Source organism: Pholis gunnellus (genome assembly GCF_910591455.1).
Source record: "Pholis gunnellus genome assembly, chromosome: 12".
In the NCBI taxonomy this organism is placed as follows: domain Eukaryota; kingdom Metazoa; phylum Chordata; class Actinopteri; order Perciformes; family Pholidae; genus Pholis; species Pholis gunnellus.
Window position 1 is genome coordinate 7,068,357 of NC_136539.1, and position 24,913 is coordinate 7,093,269.

Below are 24,913 nucleotides of genomic sequence, written 5' to 3' on the forward strand. Positions count from 1 at the left end.
CTAGATTAGCAAATAGCTAACTGAAGACCTACTGCAGTGTTTTGGATTAAAAAGCAGGGGGAAAAGGCTTTTTGCTGGCTTGTTATGTAGAAATGCAAGAGTGCATAGGCTAACTGGCTTTTACAGAAATGTCCTCAAGCATTTTATGTCTGGTTGCCACACAATAGGGTTCATACCTACAAACCATTTTACAAAGACTTCATCAAACTGTATTGTGTAACTAGTGCTGAAATCCCTCTATTGAATCTCTTTTTTTAGAATCATGACTCGACCATCATCTGTGATTTACCATCAGCTGAGAGAAAAATCTGATAAAACTTGACTTTTCTCATGACAATGACCTTTCGCCAATTCTGTATTGTCCTGAATATGACGCAGATTATAGAATAATGTCTTTTTCTGTTTTGCAAACGGAAGTTTTTGAAGACAAACACAAAGAATATATACACATAATGCAGTAAATAAAAATCACATTACTTAATTAATAAAGGCTAGGTTAAATGTAAAGATTGGTCACTAGAACAGGCAGTGTTAAACCCGCTGAGAATATATACAGTCGTATTAGCTGTAATATTAAGTACTCACATGGCAGTGGCGGGCCGTGCATTTTATACCTGGGCCTTCTGTGCTGTCCTACTACAGTTGAATTACCTCCTAATAACCTCATTATGACGCATCAATCCAGCAAACCTGCAGCGGATCCACGCATTCCACCACACAAGAGCACGAGCCATTCAAATACTATTCATGAAAACGACACGATAGACAAATGAACAGTAGTAACGTTACTATGTAAAAAAACTGACGCAGTTTGTGACTTACCGAAACTTAAAGAGTTTAATCCCAGTACATCGTTTCAGTTCCAGTAGTCCTTCTCGATTCATGGAGCCAGTGATGACAGTCGATCCTCAGTTGTATTTCGCCGGTCTGCTGCGGCAGGTTCGCAGCGGGGCCGTGAGCCCACCGGGCGCTGACCGCACGTTGGGCCGCGGTTGTGGAGCTGTTTCCCTGTGAAATTGTTCGTTGAGTTGTAGATCCACTCGAGTCTCTCCAAAAGTTTTCAAATGCTATGGTGTCCTCAGGTTAGCGTAGCATAGCTCCAAACCCAGCCATAAGATGTGCAACGCTTCTCCGACGCTGTCAGCAAGAAATACCGTTCATACAAATCCTTTTCCTGGCTGAGTCAGGGCTGCCAGCTGTGGCGTTGACTGACCATTTCTTACGATGTCCAGCTTTTCCTGAAATGTCTTTCTTGAGAAAGGCGTGGTCAGTAACTCCGCCACTAAATCCGTTTCTCCTCCTTATTCAGCTGTTGAGTGCTAAAAAAACAAAGCTAGGTAAAAAAATAAATAAACTCCTCCAACTAAGCTCTGCTGGCAAGTTAAGTTTCGTTGTCCAATAGTCACGTGCTCGCCCACTGACCAATCACAGCACACACTGCACCTCACTCCTGCAAAGTGAGCTGGAGAAATGCTGACGTAGCTGTAGGCCAGCAGGCCGCTCTGGCGCGCCTAAGAATCTCAAACTAAAGATCTGATTGGTTGAACACTATGACAATCAACAATATCGTCCCCATTCACTTAAACTGCACATGGAGGCACTTGTGAGTCTGCAGGCCTCGGGCCTCTCTTCTTACCTAGAGACACAGAGGTGACATCTGATTGGATAAAAGCTCTACTTAAAACAAGCTGCACTGGAAGCAGAGCAACTGAGGAACACAGTAGCTGTGCAATGAGAAAATAAGATAATGGGAAAAATATTTTCATAAATTATGATAGATAGCTATAACTTTGTGATTCTGTTTAGGCCAGCAGAGAAGGCTTTGCAGGCCCTGTCGTCCCACCACTGTCACATGGTAAAGGCAGCATAGTAATATTAATACACACAACACTAAGACCATCACAGTACAGGAATAAGAAGGATCATTCAATGTGAAACGCCTCTGCAGGAAGTGTTTTTAAGCAGGAAAATAGAAGTAATTGGAAATATTTTCAAAATGTAGTGAATGAAAACCACAGATCTCCTACTGATGTGACAACCTTAACACAAGTCAATATGAACCAGTGGATTCAGCTTTTTGGACATAGGTATAATTTAAAGTTGAAAGTGCACTGAACATAGGCAGTGCTTCATTCAGTTACACTGCGAAGTCTTTGGTGATTTGATGTTGTATTTCATCAATTGGGTTTTATCCCATCTATTTCCCCATTACTTAAGTGTAAAAAGTAAAAGTAAGCTACTTTGTAGAGTTAGTTCTTTTCCCTGGAGCTTCAGCCTGAACATACTGTTTCCTAAATAATGACAGTGTACCTAGTATTCACTGATTACAATCTGGAAGCATTCAAACACATCCAAATGAGGAACTTGCTGTTCCCTGAATATTCTGTTTTTGCAGGCTTCTGGACTCCATTGCAGTGTGACTATTTTGAAATGACTTATCATTCTCCGTCCTTATCGGATCCTCATTTGAACTTCCTGTAGACAGTCAGAGTGAGTCATTCAGCCTTCTTCACAGGAGCCACGGAGGTGAGATAGAAATCAGCCACTGAAGGGACTGCCAGGTTGATAATGTAGCAGTAAAATCTGTTGAGATTATTGTACATTATGTCTGTGACATAGCATGTACCCTGTATATGGACTGTGTATTTGTTTGTAGAGGATGAAGAGTGACCTATAAACCCAGTTGCCTGATTATTAGGTTCACCTAAAACTAATGCAGTCCAAAGGCCTTTACATACCAGCAGCAATTAATGCGTACAATTAATTTGCACATCAATATATTTTTGTGAACTGTTGTTTTTATGATGAATACTTTCACACAACATATGCGAATATTACGGGGCAAACAAGCAACTTCTTTTATTTTTTTCTCAGAAAGGGATTGATTTTTCGGAGTTTTGCACTGCGAATATAGGCATTAACATATCAAGATGTGCGCAATGGGTTGAGTTGTTAATGAAACACCAACACCGTGGCTCCATAGTCCAAACCGGAACAACAAACTTTATTACTCCTTTCATCCTTGACAAAGGCAGCATCAGGCCTCCGGGTGCCTTGGTTGTAAAAAGGAGTTTGATTGTATAGAAGTCTATCAGAAAAGACCGTACTTCTCACTTGATTTATTTCCTCAAACATTGTAAACATGAGTTTAAGGTCTCAATCACTAGTTTCATGTCTTCTTTAATACAGCATGATTTTGATTTCCTAAATGATGGTCCCGTTTAGAGTAAAATAGACAGAATAAAGCAGGGTTAGCTTTAGGGCGTGGCTACGCTGTGATTGACAGGTCGGCGTTGTCCAGTTTGGAAGTTGTACGTGTTTTCATCTGACAACAATAACCCTTTCAGTGTTTTCAGTCCATGAACCTTAATCGTTACATTTTTGGTCACAAAAAAAAAAAGTCTTGTTTCGCGTACGTTTATGCTCAACTCCATCTGGTTGCAAAAAAACGAAATGGAAACGGTCAAAAACAAAGATGGGGAAGGCTAAAATGCCAAACTCGAGGATCAAACTGGCAATCCACAAACCAAATGCCGATGTCACGATGACTACATCAACTTCTTCAATACAGTCCATAGGCAGCGCAGACCAACCTCTCACAATAACAGCCCTAAACTTATTATATATTATAAACTTATAAATATTCACAGACAAGTATTTCTCGTTGTGTCGATCCGGCCCCTACATTCATGGAGGTTATCATGTCGAGCTTGCAATAGCTAACTGGCATCAGTTGGTTCATTTACACTTCGTCATCACTGGCTCATTCACCAGCTGTTTGGCCACCAGCTGACTAGCACGGCGAAAACAAATTCATGCAATTGTTCAATGAGGCCATTGTAAACCAACACTCACTTTAAGTCACTTTACAGGCCACGGCTCCCTCCACCACACCAACGTGCTCTTTATGTGTTAAGCTTTTGGTAGCCTACCAGAATACTTTTTGTTATGCATGTGTGTGGTTTTTAAGGGGAGATTAGTTCTCTCAGCAGAGTCCTTGTTTCCGCTCCTCTTTGAGGGCTTCCTCAAAGGGCAGCGCTTTCTCTGACCGTTTATTGCAAATGGTTGTACAGTCACTTATTTAAGTGTCTGATTCTTTTTCTTTTAATTATAGACCGTCACAAGGGTACAGTGTCTACTTCTGTTGTTTATGATCGCATTTACTTGTTACCAATTAGTTTTCTCTCCATTCACAAAGTTGCCTCACTCCCCAGGGAAGCAGTGATGGGTACCAAGAACTGTCCGTAAATACTGTGTAGAAATTTCAGCACAATTAGCAAATGACACAATTCAATGATCTGAACTGTTTGGCTTTTGGGATAAATTCTCAGTTCTGGTCATGGTGATGTACCCCAGTTTTAATAAACAGTTGTTGCGAGACCAAGAAGACAGGGTTTATTCCAATGACTTAGTCTTGCCTCTTGATATACAGTCAACCACAGTCTGTTGAAAAACTGAAGAATATATAATTTAATAATCTCTTTTCTCAATTATTTTACATCATTGCGTGTCATTTCAAGTATACAATGTTGTTATAATTGGTCTAAATTCAGACACTCAGTTGTTTGCAAAAAACACCAAATATTGTGAGTCACTCAGAGTGAAGAAGAAGGCAATAATTTCAAGCAGCTATTTTGTAAAATTAAGTTTTTCCTTTCAATTTCATTGTATAATGAAAAAGCAATTTACTATGTTTTTTGTGTTGGCGTGACTGGGGTGTGACAAATGAAGGGTCTGGATTACCATAAAAGCTGAGGAAAATATAAGAATTAGGGAAAAAAATAACCCAAAATAAACCATTGACAGTCCTTTTATAAGCGATTCCCCAGCAGCACAGTAACCAAAACCAAAATGGGTATCTCAGGAAGGAGAGAGCGACCCACTGAGAATCCAGAGGGTTTTTAATACAGGGTGCACTGGCACACGGGGCCAGTGTTGCTAATGGCCTCAGGTGTTTCCACTCTGCCTGACGACCCTCTGCCACTCCCACCTCCAACACCTGCAAGGAGAGCAGCCAAACGAACAGGCAGAGAGGTTTGTCACACTGAAGACACCCAATGGGTGACACACACACCTTGAGTGCAACACCTTCAGTCGTTTTCGTCATGTCATCCTTTCACCACTCCTCCGAGGCTTCAGTGCTATAGTGCATCCTGTTGGCCGGCCAGTATTTCGGTGAATATCTTGTACATTACCGCTAGCTTCTTCTTCTGGGTGCGGAATGGCAGTGAGATCTCACACAGACCCCCAAAGTGCATGTTTACCTGCCGCCGCTGTGACAGGCCCTCATAAATCACTGTTATCTCCCACTGGTGGCACACGCCGCTTTTGTCCTTCACACAATGAGGGCCTTCCTCTATGATGGCTGAAGACAGTTTGTAAGCAGTGGGGCAGGTTGAGGCTGATGCACTACACACGTACAAGTACACATGACACACTACACACAACGCACCAATCAAGTCTCACGTCATCGTGCTCGTCTTTGATGATTAGCATGAAGTGGATTAGATGAACGGTTCTCGAGATATGCGAAGGACAGACATACATACAGACAAACACTGACAAAGATTCTGTCCTTTATAGTAAGATGATTCTGCTACAGCGCTAACTATTCTACAAATGGGACAACATTTGTCATGGTGGCTCAGACGTCATATCTACATGTCAACCGAATGTGGTCAAAGTAGCGCAAAGCTATCAGGAGATATGAGATTTGTTGTAATATACACCATCCAAGTGTGACGTCAATCGGACAAACAGATTTTTGAGATATTTGATTGACATGCCAACACACACACAAGACAGACAGACTCTTTGCTGTATAGTTAGATGCTGGTAATGCCATTGGCATGAAGTAATAATAATATAGCAACCAAAGCCTTCGCGGGGTGTGTCGAACCTGTAGGTAGTGTGAAATGTGTTATAATGGATTTGTTCACACAGTACAATGACAGGTTCTGAATTGTGCTCCGTGGGAACAAAAAAAAGGTGAAAGATTACAAATGACACATAATGCAAATATATGTACCACATTTCTAATAGATTGCAGTCTTTCAATAACAATGCAATCCATTTGAATTACTGCAGGGGAAATAAAATTGCAGTGTGATGTATGTTTGAAAGAAGATTTGGTACAGCTATACGCCTCTATTAACACGCTGTCAGTGTATTTCTTCTCTTTTCTTCCCTCTCTCTATAGCCATGCACGCGTTACATCTTTGTGTTTGTGTGTGTTCAGCTGGTGCCTTTGTCTCGTTGGTTTAATCGTTTATTTTACTATAGTGTTATCAGTACAGTGCACACCAGGGACCCATTGACACATTGATTCTGCACATATATCAATTTATATTAGTAACTCTCATCTCTGGTGAGATCCTCCCCAGCCTCCACTCCATTGAGGACTTCATAGATTGACACTTTTATGTGATTTGGAGCAAAACTGTTTTATTTTTCTCTCTATTTCTTTGTCTCCTCTTTTAGTGTCCTTGTGTCTTTAAGGCTTTGATGATGAGTGATGAAGATGACTAACTATTAGTAGGAGTTTGCGGAAACTAATCTGGGGTGATGGGGTGTCAGCACAAAGTGATTCACAGCAAAACCCCCAAAGAAATTTTAAAAGGAATTTCTAATTGTTAACTATAAAACTGACATTTTAAAGGGACACACTGGCTTATTGACATTACCCAAGAATGTAGACAGGTGGTTTACCTCCTTCTAGAGTATACTAACTCTCCACTCACTAGTCATCTTTGGGCTTGATTTAGGTTTTTCAGTATCATGACGCTGGCTCATTTTTAACCCGGCTCAATCACCATGGTAACCTATGCATCAGTGTTTGAACACAACACTGTGTTTGAAAGGGTCAGAGTGAAGCATACAAACAAACCTCACGGCCATTTCTGATGGATCTACCACAAATAAGGTGTGACCCTGAGGGAGACATTGTGGCCTCACACTTTTTCAGGTCGCAGACATGAAACATAACATTCACGCGCCGCAAGTTCTTCGCTCTGTGATAAAAATAAGCATTTAACAGTTGTTGCGTGTCTACTATCCATTTTTATTGCACGTTGAATCCAGTATTCAGTCCGTTTTTCAGGCAGATTTTGCTCAAATCTCCAACAATGGTTGCTCTGGTCATATTCGGTCTGCTCAACCTTCCAATTATATCTAATATGTCTAATGCCAGTGGCTAATCCCGGAGGAAATGTGTTTAAAATGTACATACAAATCCTTTGGAATTGTCAGTGTAAAACGGGGAAATGGTCTATCTAGAGATGGTTGTATATTGAACTAAATTAAATTGAGAGATGTATCTCGTATTTTTTAGCATGCACTGACTATGCACTGCGTTAAAAGAAAGGGGCACCACTTTGCCCAGACTGAAATATTTATGTATAAGGTTCACTTTTGCTTTGGCCCCTGCTCCCACTTATCCCTCTGCATGCCCTGACAAAACATTGGACAATATAATGTGATATAATCCAACGCCAGTTAAGTTGAATCAACACCTCTCTTAAAGTTTGGTAAACTTGTATCGGTGTATAATTGGTGAATTATAGAGTCGTTAATGTTTGCATATGCATGGATTGATGAGTGCGATTGATTACTCACCACAACAAGGTCACACAATTATACACAGACCTGCCAACCTGAAAGCATATTGCATAAACACACATATACATATAATGTAGACATATAATAGCGGGCACGCATTTTGACTTCAACAAGGAATGAGTTGTTACTTTAAGGTACGCAAAAAGGGCCCAGGTGTCTTGCACCTGTCATGCTCTCAGATATGTCTGCATGCTTGTGAGATTATATTGACTGGAAAGTCATTTTACGGAACAAAATGAGCTCTAGCACTCGTACAAATACGACAATTATCGCGCAAATGGCAACACTGGATGTGATTGCCTTTACAGTTTCAACAGCCATGTTCCTATTCAGCCTGTATTATTATTATTAGGTCATCATACCGTTATATAATGGCTTACCTGTAATGTAATTCAATTGTATTAACCAGCTTTCAAATATTTACATCACCATAGCCACAAAACAGACTGTTTAGGTTATTCAGGGTTTTTACAGCAACATTGTCATTATCTTTTAAAATTAGCTGAAAATCCTATTTTCAAAAATGTACTATTGTGAAAGTGTACACAATAGACATGCAGCAGTCGTGGTATAAGTGTGTAGTGCAATTGTCTCCTTGGTAAGGTATGGTGAACTAACAAAGATAGGCATAATTGACCAACTAACAGCATTGTTATTTTTTGTAAACAACTTGTTATTGATAAAGAATTTTCATATAAGTGCATCTCTCACTTTTTTTGTCTGTTTGACAGCTCAGCTGAAAGTATGCAAGTAAATGTCCATAATGCATATGTATGCAGATTATGTACAGTAATTCATTGTGCAAACAGCAGTGATTCATATCTGACGCACAGTCCGGCAAAGCTCACAGCACACAACATAGAGGTTTGTCATATGCATTAGTCACTGGGTGGCATTCAAGCTCCCGGTATGACTCCTTCCTTGCCCACGTATTTGGCTTCCAATGGCCAATAGTCATCGACAAAAGAAAGGAGAAAGGCCTTTGACTGCAAAATGAGACATGAATAAACACAGTACACTGTACTTGATTCATCGAGATATGTCATGGGTCACACAGTCTGTGGCTTTGATCGTTCGTCCCTTTGTGAATAATTCAACTATGTGTATCTAGAAATTCAAAGGGTAGTTTTGCAACTTTTCAAGTCTGTAATAACACTCGCATGACCAGGTTCACATTGAAAGAGGGAATGGTCGCTGTAATTGTTCTTCCTCGCCACAGTGACCATGATGTGAGCCCCTTTCAACACAATTCTAGTGCAAGTGATAGGGATGAAATCCACAGTCAGGTTTGGCAGGGTTACTTTAAAAAAGTATTTTGATACAAACAAAGTCAGTAACTTAATTAATTATCTGAGTATCACAATATTAAAGCTGCTAAAAGGAACTTTCATTTTGTGTTGATTCTGGCGGTCACTGTGGTCAAAAGTGGTAGTGGTTCCGAGCGCCAGATTCCCTTTAGAAAACCTCTCATAACTGCAGCAGGGTTCTGACAGTCTGCCCCGCTCAGTGCCTTCCTTGCCTCCAGCCAGGCCCAGCAATACTGCCTGGGCCTGGCTGGAGGAGGAGACGCTGCTGCGGGGCAATTTACACATTAATATTGTCGGATAACTTGAAGCAGCAACAGAATCCATATGAATAATATAAATGAACATGCATGCAAATGTCCAGGTTTTTCTTATATAATGTTTGTTTGACCAGATATTTGAAGCGGTTGGCTCATTTCCTAAGAACTGTCTTTTCACGCTGGGGTGCCTCTCTGCAAAAAGTATAATCCTGATGAACTGGAAAGTGTGCAAACTTCGCAATAACTTGCAATGTAATGCGATGGTATTCCCCTTTTCTGCTTTACATATTAAATAATGTCAAAATGTAAACCCTGTGAAGGCTTTTTTTTTTTTTTTTTACTAACGTTATAGGCCATTATGACCCGTGTCACGGAGTATTGTAATGTATGCATGGTAGTATATCGTTCTTTATTTTAAAAGTGTAATAATAAACGCCATTTTTAATCTGATTAGGTTTATTTTCCATGTATTGGTGTACAGTTACATTTCTTTAAATCCTAGTTACATAACGCTATTCCAAGTGTTAGGTTACTCCCCTCCTAGTCCCTTCCTAGTCTTTGCTCTGTGTATAAAGATTATATTCAACAGTCTTACAAATTGATTGTGACAGTTCTGGGAGAGCACTGAAACAACCCTCCAAAGATGCTGAATGTTTAGTGCAAAATCCATTCAAAAATACCACCGACCATTTCATGCTTGTATAGACTAGTGACAGTGTGTGCGTGTGTGTACGTAATCCTGTACTTGCAACATAGTGAGGACCGTTACAAGTTTTTAAACACGGAGTGAAGAGATTTAGGCCGGTCCTCATTTCTTCAAAGGCCTGTTTTGAGGTTAAGACGTGGTCTTAAGGTTCAGGTAGAATGAGGTTGAAGTTAGGGTAAGGGTTGGGGTCAGGCATTTGTGATGGTTTAGGTTAGGTAAGGGGCTAGGAAATGCATTACGTCAATGCCGGTCCCCACAAGTAGAAGTATATGAAAGTGTGTCTGTGTGTGTGTGTGTGTGTGTTCTCTCCATATTGAATAAAAGCAGCTAAATGCCCATGTAAATGTGAATTGAAATCTAACACACTAATATGTTTGTTTTTTTCTCTATCTCCATTTGTGGATGAAAATACAGTGAAAGTGCTGAAAAAAGCTATTAAGAGGACCTTTGAGTTAGATTATTTCATCAACTTTTAAATTACTTTGTCACACACACTGTTTCAAAGGGCAATAATAATAAAAAACTCAGGCGATAACGATACATCCAGAGATTCCAGAGTATTGTACCGTTGCTGTTAGAGTGGTGTTCCTGATGTGATGATGCTACCGGCAACTGGCAAGCAAATCTTTTCCCCTTTTCATTTAGAGAACATCTGGATCGGACTCACAGATTGACTTCGCTAAATAAAGTACAAATTCAGTAATAGTCTAGATGATACTATATAAAATTGCTGCACAAATCAAACACTCCCAAAAATATTTTTGCCATATTTGTATGATTTCTGTTGTAGTCAGTGAGTACAAGGTGATGTTATTGTAAACATTGGATTTGCTTGTATCAGAGTACAAAGCATGAGGATAGCTACCAGTCAATACAAGAACAATGCTGCTCCTTCATTTCCATGGACAATTTTAACATCAGTCTTTCAACACAATATCGTGTGATGGCTACACCATCAAATGCACATTTAATACAGTCACAGGGTTTATTCACTTAGTAAACCATTAAAGCTGGTGCAGCTATGTTTATTTCTCCTCCCAAAATCTAGTCTGAATTAGTTTTTAAATGATCACGGTAGCTAGGGATAATAACATCTACTGATGTGTGGGGTGTTCAGATATTTGGTCTTTCTTGATGTGATAAAACCTCTGTAGCTTACAGCCTACAATTGGTAAAGGGACCATCCACAACCTAAATACTTCTAATTAACTTCACATTTGTAGTCCCTTAGCACCAGCAGTACTGGTTCTGCTGCTGTGCGCCTAACTTCTGAAACAACCATCTCTGCTAACCGTAAACATTCAACTTTACCTCCCGCCGTCGGCTCTCACATTAGCAGTGTGACATCAGTGGCTGTGTTTGAGTCTTTTAAATTTGAACCATTCCTGCCTTAAGGACAGTACATTTCCCAAAAGAGAATTATAAACTCACTCTGCACATTCCACGATGTTAAGGAACACATTATCAGCATCCCCTTTGCCTCTGACACACTTTTAACACAGTACTTTCATCCACTACAGTATAGAGTCTTACCCTATATGTTTGATGATTGTTCACATTGTAGATAAAGTAATATCACATTCACAACATTTGTCTTTTTTTTATTTTTGAAAGTTTTCCAATTGATAAAATAGCATAATGCAGCATATGGCAGTAAATCAGTGAAAATGAGTAACAAAGCCATCAGAGCAAAACAAATCTGTGCTACAAAAACTTTGTATTTCTTGATGATGTCTTTACAAGCACTTTGAAAATGTCTTCCTTTCCTTTGGCACTTTAACGCCCGTAAAAAAAAAATATTCTGTGACAAATCCAGATGTTGTTTTCCACTTTTCCTCCTATCACTTTGTCATCCGGCAAGTTAGCAAAAACTGGTCACAGGTAGTCCAGAGCACTCAGCCACTTCATCGCCACGCTCTTCCCCAGAGGAGCTCTCAGCCTCAGCAAGGCCGTGGTAGCAACAACGCCCACTGCATTCACGCTAAATTGTCCTCCAGCTCTCTGTGGGGAATTTCATGTGTTTGTTAGGCAAAATCTCAATTAGTGAGCAATGAGCTTTTCCTAAAATAATTTAAACAACGAATGATGAAATTTGGACTGATTTATTGCTTATAGAGGAGTAAAAACGAATACAAGAATCAAAAACTCTTCCAAAAAAACAGACAGAGAAGATGACCTGTCACCACATGATGCTTTAATTAAATATCGATGACTAAGTGAGCATTTTCACTCATAGTCCCGCTCAAGTGTCTCAGCACAGCAATGTTGTTTAGCCGCCGCATAATAACTACTTCTCTTGGTTTGGCAGCTAACAATTTAATGATTATTATATTAATGTATTAACATTACTATAAGTGATTCATTGAATATTTAAAATGAAAGGGAAACAATTGCCTGTGCTGCCCAAATAATCTGTATTACTTTGTGATTACCTGCACACTGGGCCACCAAGAGACACAACAAAGTGTTCATGTAAATGTGTATGAACATCTATTTCAAAGATGCCATTTTATTCTATTCTAATTGTGCCCTTTCTAACATATGGATACAGGTGACTACAGGTAGAAATTAGCCTGCAAGGCTAACGGCGCCTCATTCACAGTTTTTTTCTGTTGATCAATGAGCACTGTCCCTGTCAAATCTATTTTTTGAGTGTAAGTATTTGCAGCATTTCTATCGTATGACTTAATCAAGGTGGTCCGGGCTCTTTGTATTAGCCAAGTCATTTTCAACATGCACCATGATGACTGGCACAGCCGTAACAGTGGTGTACAATCCATATGGATCCGGTCAAATAATAACTCTGGCTTGGGAATCCTTTAAGTGTCCTCGCAGACCTGATGCAGCACACCCATGAGTCATTTCAATTAACTTCTCATCCCATCTCGTCACATACTGACTCTTGGCCAGGACCCTCGGCGTCACTTTCTAACACACTGGGTCGACAAGCGCATCAAACTATGATGCTGCACTATGACTACGGTTGTGGTAAACTTGAGGATAACATTGTGAAGTCATACTAAAAACACTTAGCAGACTTTCTTACATCAAGTTCTGTAACAAGCTCAACAGTGTTACATAAGAAGCGTAAAGTCAACACTTACTACAGCGGTCTCCAAGGGGAAACTCTTTTTTTTTTTCTCATCCACCAGCCCTAAGTCGATTTTCCTGCTTGTTATACTCAATGTTATATCACCTAAATTTCAATAACGGTCGCTCGTTAAACTACGTGACTTGCTCTTAGCATCGCTAGCTGTACTACATTACTTGCAGATGCAGACGTAGACATCAAATGTTTCTGTGGTGTGCAAAAACGTACAACGGCAACATTCATTCTCTTTTTGGCTCAGTCATTTCCTTTTTAGTATCCATGCCGACATCTGAGCAATTAACTAATTACGTTGTGTAAGTTGCCATCTTGTCTTTGTAAGTCACAATGGCCATTGCTATACATGCTAACTACCTAGTTTCGTTTCTATAGTCTAACCACATAATCTCACGCCCCGTGTTTTCCAGGAAAATCCTATATACACATAGGCCATGATACAGCAGCTGACAGAATTTAGAGCCCAAATTTGTTTTTGTATTTTAGCAAATAGACTACTTCTCTCTTCTATTTCTGTTCATGGTCTCCACCAAGTAATGAGGGAAATATCTTGTTCCTAAGCTACTTTATGCCCCACATGTTCACCAGCTATTCTCTAACTGAGTCTGTCTGGCTGTTCGGTGCTGAGCAGGTAGTGTACAGTGGCTTTTTAGAGCTTTGTGACTGCAATCAGCTCCCTGCTGTGGCCAACAAATGAGGGTGGGAGAGTCAATCAAAAGGTTACCAGACACCTAAACAATGAGTACAAATTCCATATGAAGCTGAGTAAAGTCAAGGGGAACTGGATCTGGAGGTTCAACGCTCCAAGTGACCCACTTTCACATTGTCACGGTCCTTTGATATGTAATGCATTGTTACTAAAGAAATATTGATTATAGCTGCATCAAACAAAACCACAATCTTTTCAGAACCCTTATTTAACCAAGTGCTTTGAGTTGCCTTACACACACATAAAAACATCATTCAGTTGCCACAAGGAAGACCTTTTTGGAAAACAAATGACAGTGAATGTTTTAGAGTCATATTTAGGATGAACATTTTGCAATTCTGCAAGTTAAAAAAAAATGGTTCCTTATATTGATTTAAAAAAAAAAAAGACCTATTCAACATCAGACTGTTCTTAGCTCCACCCCCTTGTGATGATGATGATGATGATGATGATGATGATAATGGCCAAAAACCAAGAGGGCAATGGCGGGAAACCAAGATGACAACGAGAAAAATGGCGACTCAAGGCTTCCAAATGGCACTCCACAAACCAATAGGTGACAACAGAGTGACTAGGTCCACTCCTCATACACAGTCTATGTGTGAGTCAAGGGGCAACATAATGAGTGACGCCCGTCTGTTGTATTATCAACTACACTGGTTTATTCAAGATGTGAAGAGGACACAGAGCAGACACATGGGTGAGCACCTTCACGCTGCGCACACAGCCGGTGTGCGTTGACTTTCGGTGGTTGATATGAATGCTCATTTGAAGCTGAACATGCTCCCGGTTTTGGAGGGAGTAAACGCTGACATGACTGAAGGGGACAAATTTGTTTTCTTTCAACTCTGTGCGAGGCTAACGTCCCCCATTCTCCTCCCGCCCCAGAAACCCTTTGTTTGATGTGTTTCTCATGCCGCCTGCATTTATTTCTCCTCACCCTTTGTTCCCCATGCTTCCCCCCCCCCTTTAAAACTGTCTTGGTACCTGCCTCCTGTGGTGCTGCCCTTGCCCCTGTTCCCAGCAGTCCCCACTCCTGACAGGTGACCTCATGGAGCATCGGTCACACACGGCTGGCTGCATCCACACGTGTCCCCACTCGTCCTTTTCTGTCCCGCATCGGGTGACACGGACCTCTACTGTCTACCTGATGTCGCCCCGTGGGTTGCTTCCCCTCTTCAGTTCGAAGTCCTCTACTGTCATCCACATCCTCCCCATAACTTCTCTTCTCATAATTTCCTGTTCTTTCTTCTTCCTGTATTTTTCAATAACTTTTGATCTGCACTGGCTCACAAGTAAATCTTACTGCTATGTCAGCTTCTCAGGCTTTATTCCGATCAGCCACCATCTCAATCCTTTTAATCTTTTTTTCAAATCCCACCCACTCCCTTTCATTGTCTGTGCTCCCATTGTTTCCCAATTCTTGTCAGTGTTTCTTATGATCTTAGTGCTTTCTCTCACCTGGTCCTCTCTGCTCAGTCCAAAGACGAGCATTTGGCAGGAAGGTTGAGATGATTTTCATTTGAATTTATAGAACATGCATCTCAGAAAATTGTCATTAAATTACACTTTAATGGCCTTTGACAATTGTGCACAATGGGAAAAAATGTCAAGGAGGAAGTTGTAACTAGGTCTGATTCAATGAGCCTCAAGTCCCTGATATGAAGCTGATGTAACACATGGAGCTCTTTGTATATGTGCCCCTCTTTCTGACTTGCATTGACAAGCTAAATTAAAATCTTATTAACAAATTCAAAAAGTAAAAGTAATTTGTCAAAACTTATAAACAAGAGCAACTTGTTGTTTTCCCCAAATTAGAACCTATCAAATGAATGAGTATTTCTTGTATAATATATAATATAGAAACTAGAACACACATTGTGCAGCTCATTGCTCTGCAGCACAACCATAGGTGTGACTATCGATCAATAGATCATTGCTTAACCATTCTGTTGTGTTCAAAATAGTCCAACTTAAAATCTTTCACTGTCAAAAATACATTTATAGCTTTTATCATTGTTAGTTATTTAAGGCTGATTCTTTACCTGAAAGAACTGAAATTAACCATCTCCACTTCTTCTTAAATATAAAGACAGAAACTAGACGTGTTGAATTTGAAAGACATTTACCAGGCAAGGAAAGTGTAAAGAAATGCTGTTGGTCAGGAGAAGCAGGATCCAGAATTTTGAGAGCTTCTTTAATTCATAAAGCCGCAAAATGGTTTAAATAAATGTCTGTGAAGTCACTATCTATAGCCGAATGAGGTAACACAATGGGGATCGAGCATATGGCCCTCTTATGATAGTATTACAATATTTCTTTATTTACAGTATTGTGAAATGTGGCGACATTCCCGAAAAAAAATAATGCTGTATTAAGTCACTGCTTATGCAAACCAAACATTTCTTACTGCTACAGCTTCACATTTAAAGGATTTAACTGATGAAACACGAGTTGAACGTAGTCTCGGAAGAGTGAGCTTGACACGGAGCGCAACCGTTTATCAAAAATGCGTCCACAAAACAAGACGGTCATTTTCGTCTTTTTTTTTGACAGCAGATCGATTTGAAACATTGCAGGGAACAATGGATCAGTCAGGAGAAGCCACAGTGAGCTAAACAGCTGCTGCAGGCGAAACGCTGCGCGCCTCCAACTTCTCACAAAGGGAACCAACTTCTTTTCGCAGACTCGTGCCGTGTACAGCATAAAATCTGAACATGGTTGGGGAAAAAGGCCAATTATTGCCTGATTTCTTTATCATAACAACAAATGTTTGTTTTGCCCCCATTATTGTGGGACCATGTAGTATAACCAATCAATAATGATATTCATATTGGACACATCTGTGTCCACTGCCAATGTTCAGATAGTTCTTTCTATGTAGTGTGTAACCCTGAGCATGTCTTCTGACTAACGTATTTGCCAAAATCATGATTTGACCCGTTTTGACATTTGTCAGCAGTAAAAATACCCTAAACGTCATTCTTTTAGCCTGAAATTTGATGACTTTTCCTAAAGTGACCCAAAATACACAAAAATGAAAATATTTAAAAATGTTAAACTTTTGAACAGGTGCTACACATTTGTGTACACTGAGGCTGTTTCGGGTCAAATTTGACCTGTATCTATTGAGACGAATTTTAGATCTACCAGTGTGGGTTAAATCAAGGAAAACGGTGGTTTTAGGACATCTTGAAACTGTACAGGGTTGACAGAGTTCAAGGGGGACCTCGAAACTGTCACGAGAACTGTCTGTGTTCCCACGACATTTGCCCAGGTTCCCGCAGAGACGGACACCTGCTGGTCTTTGAAGGGGCATGGGGGAGCCTCTAAACAGTGAAATAGTAAAACAGCACAGGAGTGATCATATATGGTGCACAAAGGGAACAGAGGTCATCCAGAGGTCAGAGGGCGCCTTGTCACAGACACAAGATCTGCACCTGCAAGCACAAGCACCTGCACTATTATCAAATAATCTACAAAGTAACACATTTGTTTCAATTTGGGTTGGGAGGGTGGTGGTGGTGGTTGGGGGGTTCATAACATTATAAAAAGGTACCTGAGCTGCCATTTCAGTGACTGACATCATGGCAGCAAGATTTAGTGTGCAACAGGCCTTTGATCTGTTCTTCCAAGATGAGGAGGTTGATAGTGATTTGGAGGATGTGTCAGAGCAGGAAGATAATAAGCATTTTATTATGTAATAATGGTAAATAGTAGTAAATGTTGAATTAATATTGATAATTATGATTTTTTATATAGCAGTGAGGATAGTGTTTGATGGTTGCAATGATTAAACATGGTTATATTATTAATTCCAACAGTTCCAGAATATTCATGCCATTTTCAAATTTCAATAAAATATATTTAAATCATTATGGCTTTTATGTTTTTATGTCTTATGTAAAACAGGACATGATAATGTGTAATAGTAGAGGTTTTTCTCCAAAAAAGAATGTTGTAAAACTGAAAAAATACACTCTCTCTGCTCTCTGAAACATTTATTAAGGATTAATCATACATTTATTAATGAGTCATAGGCTATTTAGACATTCTAAATAGATCTGTAGTTTAAAATTTGGTATAGACACTATGAGGGAATTCTTATTCTGGTTGAAAATTGACCCGGACCATACTGTGAAGGCATTCAATATAAACAGTATGTAAGGGTTAAGCTATAGTGTTTCCATGTAAAGCTTGTACAAATGTAAAGATTGAAGAAAAATGTAATCAATTCTTATCAACACTGCCAAAGTCAAGATATTTTGTCTTTTGCTGCTTCAATTTTGCTAACTTTTTTTCAAATCGGTCTCTTTTGAGTCTCCCAAATTGTATCAAGCGCATTCCTAAATGGAAACATTTGAAAATATGTTCAAAGCCCTCAAAGTCTAGACATTGAAGGACAAAACTATTTGAAAAGCCTTTAGAAATGGTCTTTTATGATCTGAACTAGTCCAACTAATGAATACTTTGTAGTTCTTTTATTCTACTTAAAGGGAATTGCACAGTGTCAAATAAAAGCGGGGGAGCACAATCTCAGAAATTGAAGTGTAGGACTTGTAGTCGCCACTACAAAGTGGATGAGATTGACCTGTGTTGTCAATTTAGCTCCGATTTTATTGAGAACCATTTAAAAGCAAACTGCAAGTTGTTCAATGGAAACAAATGCAGCAACGCCATGAAACAAATACAGCACACAAGATACGTGCCCAGTCATCCCTGTGAAGTCCCCATTTATACATTAAAGTACACTGGTCACTGCTCAGTGAATTAAGAGCGATGACCTCTATCCCAACCCAATATGGTGTGTTGATAACCCTATAGCTGGTGGAAATGGATTGCACAAACAGGATGGTAGTCATTCTTGTTAGTGCTCACCCTCAAATTCCTGCGGGAACATTCACAGGCACAGCAAGAAATGCAAACACACACACACACACACACACACAAAATACATGCACATTCCCTCCAACATTGCTACAAATGGTACTTTTCTATAATGAATACTTTGATGCCGGTTTTAACAGTTGCCTGTGGTGGTGGTGGTGGTGGTGGCTCGAAAGTCTAATCTGATGAACAAAGAAGAGGACAGGCTTAAGATTTTAACCTCCACTGCTCCTGTAAATATCCAGTGGCATAAACACAACCCTGCTCCCAAACAAATATTGAACCCCATAACACCATGCCTAATTAAATAATACCAAGGCAGTTCATTGCTCAGACTTACATTTGCATTTTGGAGAGAAAAAAAAAACACACCTCAGTTCCCAGGTAAATGTTTTGCGTCTATTCTGTTTACACTCTTATTGGTTAGGAAGAATCTGAGAGCGACGACGAGCGAGCTGGAAGGTGACCTTGTAAAAATCAAACACTTGGCTGGATTTGGAAAATAGAGAGAGAGAGAGAGAGGTTGTGATTGTGGTGGTGGTGTTGAGTGGGCTGGGGGTAGATTGTAGGTAAGAGGGTGGAATAAATTGCCCACAGAAGTCATCTGCTCCTCTCGTATTTTCAACCCTGTGCCTCTTTTGGAGCCAGGAAGACAACCAGCCAGCAGCAGCACAAGGTAACCTTTCTCTAATTGATGTCTGTGTGTGCCTAGCGCACCAGGCAGCCATATTGTGAGGGAGCAGAGAGTAGCCCGGGCCTCAGCATGGGGCAGGGTTTGACGGGAGGGGGTTGATGCAGCCTTGCAGCTTGAGTGATGCGCCACAATCAGACGCTAGTGTAACAAGCACGGTCTGACGAAGGGGGCTTTAAATTATCTACAGACTGTGAACTCTGAAAACGTTCAGTTGTCCAATTGTAACAGCGCTATTGCCACCCACCACTTGTATGTCTGTTTCTACAGCCATTTGAATTAATCTTACAGCATCATGAATGTAATATATAACTAGTACTAGGCCTACAATAGTAATGAAACAGGCTGCTTTGAGAATATTCTAATTGCACAACAAATGAATTCCCCCTGCGTATGACACCTGACCGTTCTCTATACAGGCAGGCTGTGTGCATGCGACTACAGCGAAACATTTAAAAAGTTTGGAGGGTGATGTATTTAGCTTTTCCAAAGCCAAAAACATAAGAGAAAACATTTAAGGAAGGAATGAACTGTGTACCTGCTAACGAGCTAACTTTGGCATGTCTGTCTAACTAGCTTAATGCTACTATTTAGAGCAGAACCCGAACATTACTTCCAAGGCCAAGGAGAACATCATCACCTGGACATTAGTTTAGTCCAGTTGATGATGTTCAGGTCACAGGTTACGTTAAGATAAAGCCCCGTTTACAACTAACACATTCAGTGTGTAGTATTTCCTCTCTGTAAGGAAGCCTGCATTGTCGCAATCTTAGCAACTTTCTTGCTAAATTTGGCAAGAATCCTGTAGCGATTTTTTTGTTCAAAATAGACTTAACCCCATGACATCATGCCTAATTAAATATTACTATTGGAACTCAAGATAGTTTATCGCTTATACTTAGATTTGCATTTTGGGTAAAAAACTAATTCTGTTTACACTCTTATTGGTTAGGAAGAATCTAAGAGCGACGGCAAGCGAGCTGGAAGGTGACCTTTTGAAAATCAAACACTTGGCTGGATTTGGGAAATAGAGAGAGAGAGAGAGATTGCCGGGGAGCATTTCCCCCTTTTTGCAGACAACTCCACGTCATTTGTTTTTTATACCAACGATGTATACATCCGGGGAAATGCTCCCCCACAATTGTATTTATTTACTTATAAAGCAAGTAATACTGCAATTTTGTATTATTTAATTTAATTATTTCACCTTCAAAAAGTACGAAGGAGCACATGGCTAAGAATCCAGGCGGAACTCAAATTTGTTAACTCGGGTAACGCAATAAATCTTGTTTTGCATTAACAGTTTACAGACCATGATGGAACAAATAATTAACCTTTGGTTGGTAAAACGTTTTTAAAAAGTCAGTGTAAAGTTAACAATATGATTGTCTATACTGCATCTGTAGATTATTTTGGCTCATTCTGTTTACATGGTATCTTTTGCATGTCTGTCCGTTCAGGGAGGTTTTTTTTTTTCCTCATCTAAATCAAGGCTCTAAGGAATGAGGGTGTTGTCTGCTGTACAGATTGCGATAGATTTGTGATATTGGGCTCTACTTGACTATAGAAATATTAAAAGCTAAGCAGTCAGACAAGTTCGAAGGAAACAACAGCTTACCCTGTTCCACATTGTGACCAAGCTCTGGTGCTGTCCTTGGTGCTGATCCTCTCTTTAGATGAGTTTTAATGCTTTAGTGGAAGCTAGTAATCAAGCAGGCAACTACACTAACTGTCCCTACAGTTGTTTTTAATACCTCTTCTTTTTACTTCAGGGACAGATTACTGAACTTTTTTTCCCACAGGCGAAGGCTATTGTAAAAATATGTTAGCTGCAAAGCCACTTCAACTTTTATTAATCCAGAGAAGGTTTGCTGAGTGCGCTCTTTTCAGTAAACACTTGCACTGATGCAGCAAACACACAATCATACCTTAGAGCATCTTGGGCCAGCCAGTGTTTCACTGTGCTTCAATTAGTTACTCCACTGGAACATTTGTGCCTTGCCCAACAACACCTTGGTGACAGTTGTTTCAGGGTATATTGTTTCGTCATTAACATTCTTCGACCAAATATTTCAAGCCACCCAAGGCCCCGGTAATGAAGCTACTTGGGTAACAGAAAACTGCAGGTGCAATTACAGCTTCCTCTTCTTTTGTCTTATTGCTTTTCTTCCATTAAAATCTGCTCATGTTGTCATTTCGTCTGTGAGAAGGATACATTCTAATTACACGTGGAGCTCATGTAAGACATGTCGTTACGGTCTGCTGTAGTGATAATGGAGACCAAATGGAAAACTGCAGGAAGAACTGTAAGTGGGCTTTCTCTATCAGTGGAAAAAGATATTTCTGATACACATAAATAAGACGCTGTGGTGGAAATTAATGTATTTCCTTGTGAGAAATCAAAAGTATCTTAAGCTTTCTGTCTTTAAGTATTCATTACAGGTTAAGATATAGAAAAATGATGAAGAGCCAAACCAATGAGTACAAACAGAGTCACAGAATACTATTCAGCTGGATAGGGTCAGAGTTCCTTCACCCGGGGAGGATCAACGGAGTGTGACCTCAAATTCGGTGTTGAGGGGGAGCTTTTATACACGTCCGAGAGACGCCCCTTGCCCCGTCCAGCTGGTGACTCCTTTCAAAACTTGACAAAGGCAAAGCAGATCAGATTCGTTCTTACCTTTCACAATAAAAGCCCTAGACATATACTGTGCGTAACCATTTGACTTGGAATTTGAATTCCCTATGGTAAAGTCAAAGTCGCAAATTTGCGGTATGAATAGGTTTGATGCAAAATGTTCGCAGGCCAGTACTTCACATTTTCATGTTTATGACTGTATTTAACGGTATGTGAATTAAATGGGTGGAATACCATCTCTGTTAAAAGGTGTGAGAATGTACCTAGCAAGCTTCTTCATTAGCTGTAACACAACAGTGTTCCTTGCACATCTCTCTGAGAGAAACACATGTGGACTAAATGCTTTTGATTGGTGGGGACAGAGGACAGCTGCAACCCAGAGTTGCTTGTACAATAACTGTCACAGGTCTTTCCTGTGACAGAGTTTCCAACTCTGTGTCTGATTTATTAAATCTAGTTATGCAAATCAAGTCAGTCACAATGTGGCAATTATCCGAAAGTCACTGGAGAGTGCGTGTTTACCAGCTGACGGATGTATGGCAAGGTGTTGGAGCAGTGTGTTGTCAGTGCCGTTATGGCGTCACCCTTCCTAGCGTGCCTGACCTGTCAGTTATAAGAGGCAAAATTAGGATAGCAAATTTAAACTCGTTTGTGTTTCTGTTCGCGTCGGTCGAGACTAAAGGTCCATTTTGTTTATGTGGAAGAGAAGGTTGTGTGAACCACGGATACAACCTCTTACATTGGGTGGTGACAGTAAAAGGAGGGGGGGGTCACAAGGAAGAAGGCGCACTTCCCAAAGTGCCTTTTAAATTGTCTGTAAAGACTCCCTTTTAGCAACAATGTCCACCATCCACCCCAGCAGCTTTTTTTTTTATCCAAGTGTATTTCACCACTTACAGTCGCTGGTCTTTACGGACCTCCTGTGGTTCGTGGCTGCTGTGCTTTTTCCAGCTAAAACCCACCACGCTAAGCCACAAGGTCATTTGTTTGCAGACCTGGTGTTAGTCACAACCATCCCCGATGCCAAAATGGCTTCACGACGTGCATCATTTTCACAGCCCTCACAGACAAGAGTGCACCACTTAACACACAGCACCAGTAAAAATGTTATTGTGTTCTACTTGGACAAGCAGGTGATTGGAGGGAGATAAGCTTTTGATGTGTCTTAAATCAATGTCAACATGTGTTGGTTAAATGTGCACTCCCTGGTTACAGTCTGTTGGAAATTCCACAGTTACCTCAAGGCTCATGAACCTCTGAACAACCTTCAGATGACGTTCATATAAAAACACTGAAAACTCCCTCCGTGTTTGTCAGCAAGCTATGGGGAGAAGAATAAATCAAATATTATTTCACCAAGTTAGCACTAAATATCTTAGATTTACACAAGCTTGTAGTCTTGTTTATGTTGCTCCTCTACCATGGTGACAAGTGGGAGAAGTACTGTGAGCTGTCTGGATTTAACTCTGATTTGTGATTTGAGTGCCAAAGGTCTCTTTGTGTGGCGGTGTTTCCTCTACCGGCTCCTAGTGTGAAGGATGCAATGTCAGAATTGATTCCTTTCATGATGGATGACTTCCCTTTTGTGTCCCCACAACATGTCCATGACACCACAAATCACCCACCCGGGCGGATGTCCGACCTGCGCCACATATTGAGCATGTGCACATATGCAAGCTTTAAATAAAACTGGAAGAAGACATGACACTGACATATCTCGGAAACAGTTTATAGCACAGCTACGCCGCCACCCTGTTTCCTAAAAAATTACATTAATATCCACTAATCTGCAAATACGTTCTGAAAGAAATGTAATTCCTTCCAGATTATTAGAAAAAACATCTACAAGGCTGAATGTATCAACAAAACGTTCACTGAAAATGCATTTCAATACATTATAAACACACTGTGGTAATTAAAAGCATGATAATACGTTTTATATGCTTACGTTTGGGGATTGTGGTTTTGGTTAATTATTGAAAAAGTTAATACTGACTCATGACAGGATGTGTGTACTTAACGCGATCCTCCCTTAGCCTTAACAAACCATTACCTCAGCCATAACCGAACCGAGTGTTAGATGTTTAAGTTAGCTACACCTAACCACACGTCACATTCATAAATCATATGCAGGCTTGTTTTTTTTTTTCAAATCTTGAAACACTGTGAAAACGTGTGCAGGTGCACAAGCCTCAGACGTAAATGAAAGTAGACATGCCCCTTTGTCAATACATCTGGCTTCTGCACCAGTCTTGAGACGAGTCAATAAAAAGACATATTAGGGACGGTGTGTCAATATACGCTTATTATACGTGCACATAGTCTCTTTGCAAAATAATCTCCCAAAATGCTTTGTTACGTAACTGCCGTTAGTAAAGCCTGGAAGTTACTGTACGTAGCAAAACTATGGTAGAATAACTCAATGTTTACTTGTTTTCACACGGGACATGAACAGAGGTCTGCTGTTTGTTTGGCCCGTCCGTCATCCCCTCAAACCCACTTGCAGACTTTCTTGCCTTTTTAAAATGTGTCTGAAAAATCACCACTGAAATGTAATAATGCTGTCATGGACGTCACAATAAGAGTTTTTAGTCAGTCAAAAGTCAATTTTCTTTTAAGTATCCTAACTGTTTAGATTTTCCCTTTCATAAAGTTGGAGGGCTAAGAATCAGAATAACAAAACAGAAAGCAGCACAAGGCAAGATATCCGGACTTTTAGTGCCTTGTATGAGCCAAACTATATCTTATATCCTATATCTCCCATGAAGCAACTGAAAAGCATCTTTTATTATTGTAGTAAATATCCACACATGACAAAGGATGTGTTAAAGGTTTTCTCAAATGTGGGTACATATTGATTCAGCTTACTTCAGATTACTAAAGTGCATTACAATATTATATGTTTTGAAACAAAGATGACATTATCTCTCATACAGGACGAGAAAAGCACTGTGTTCTGTGGCTAAAATAATGTCTGGGTCTGTAATGGTTTATG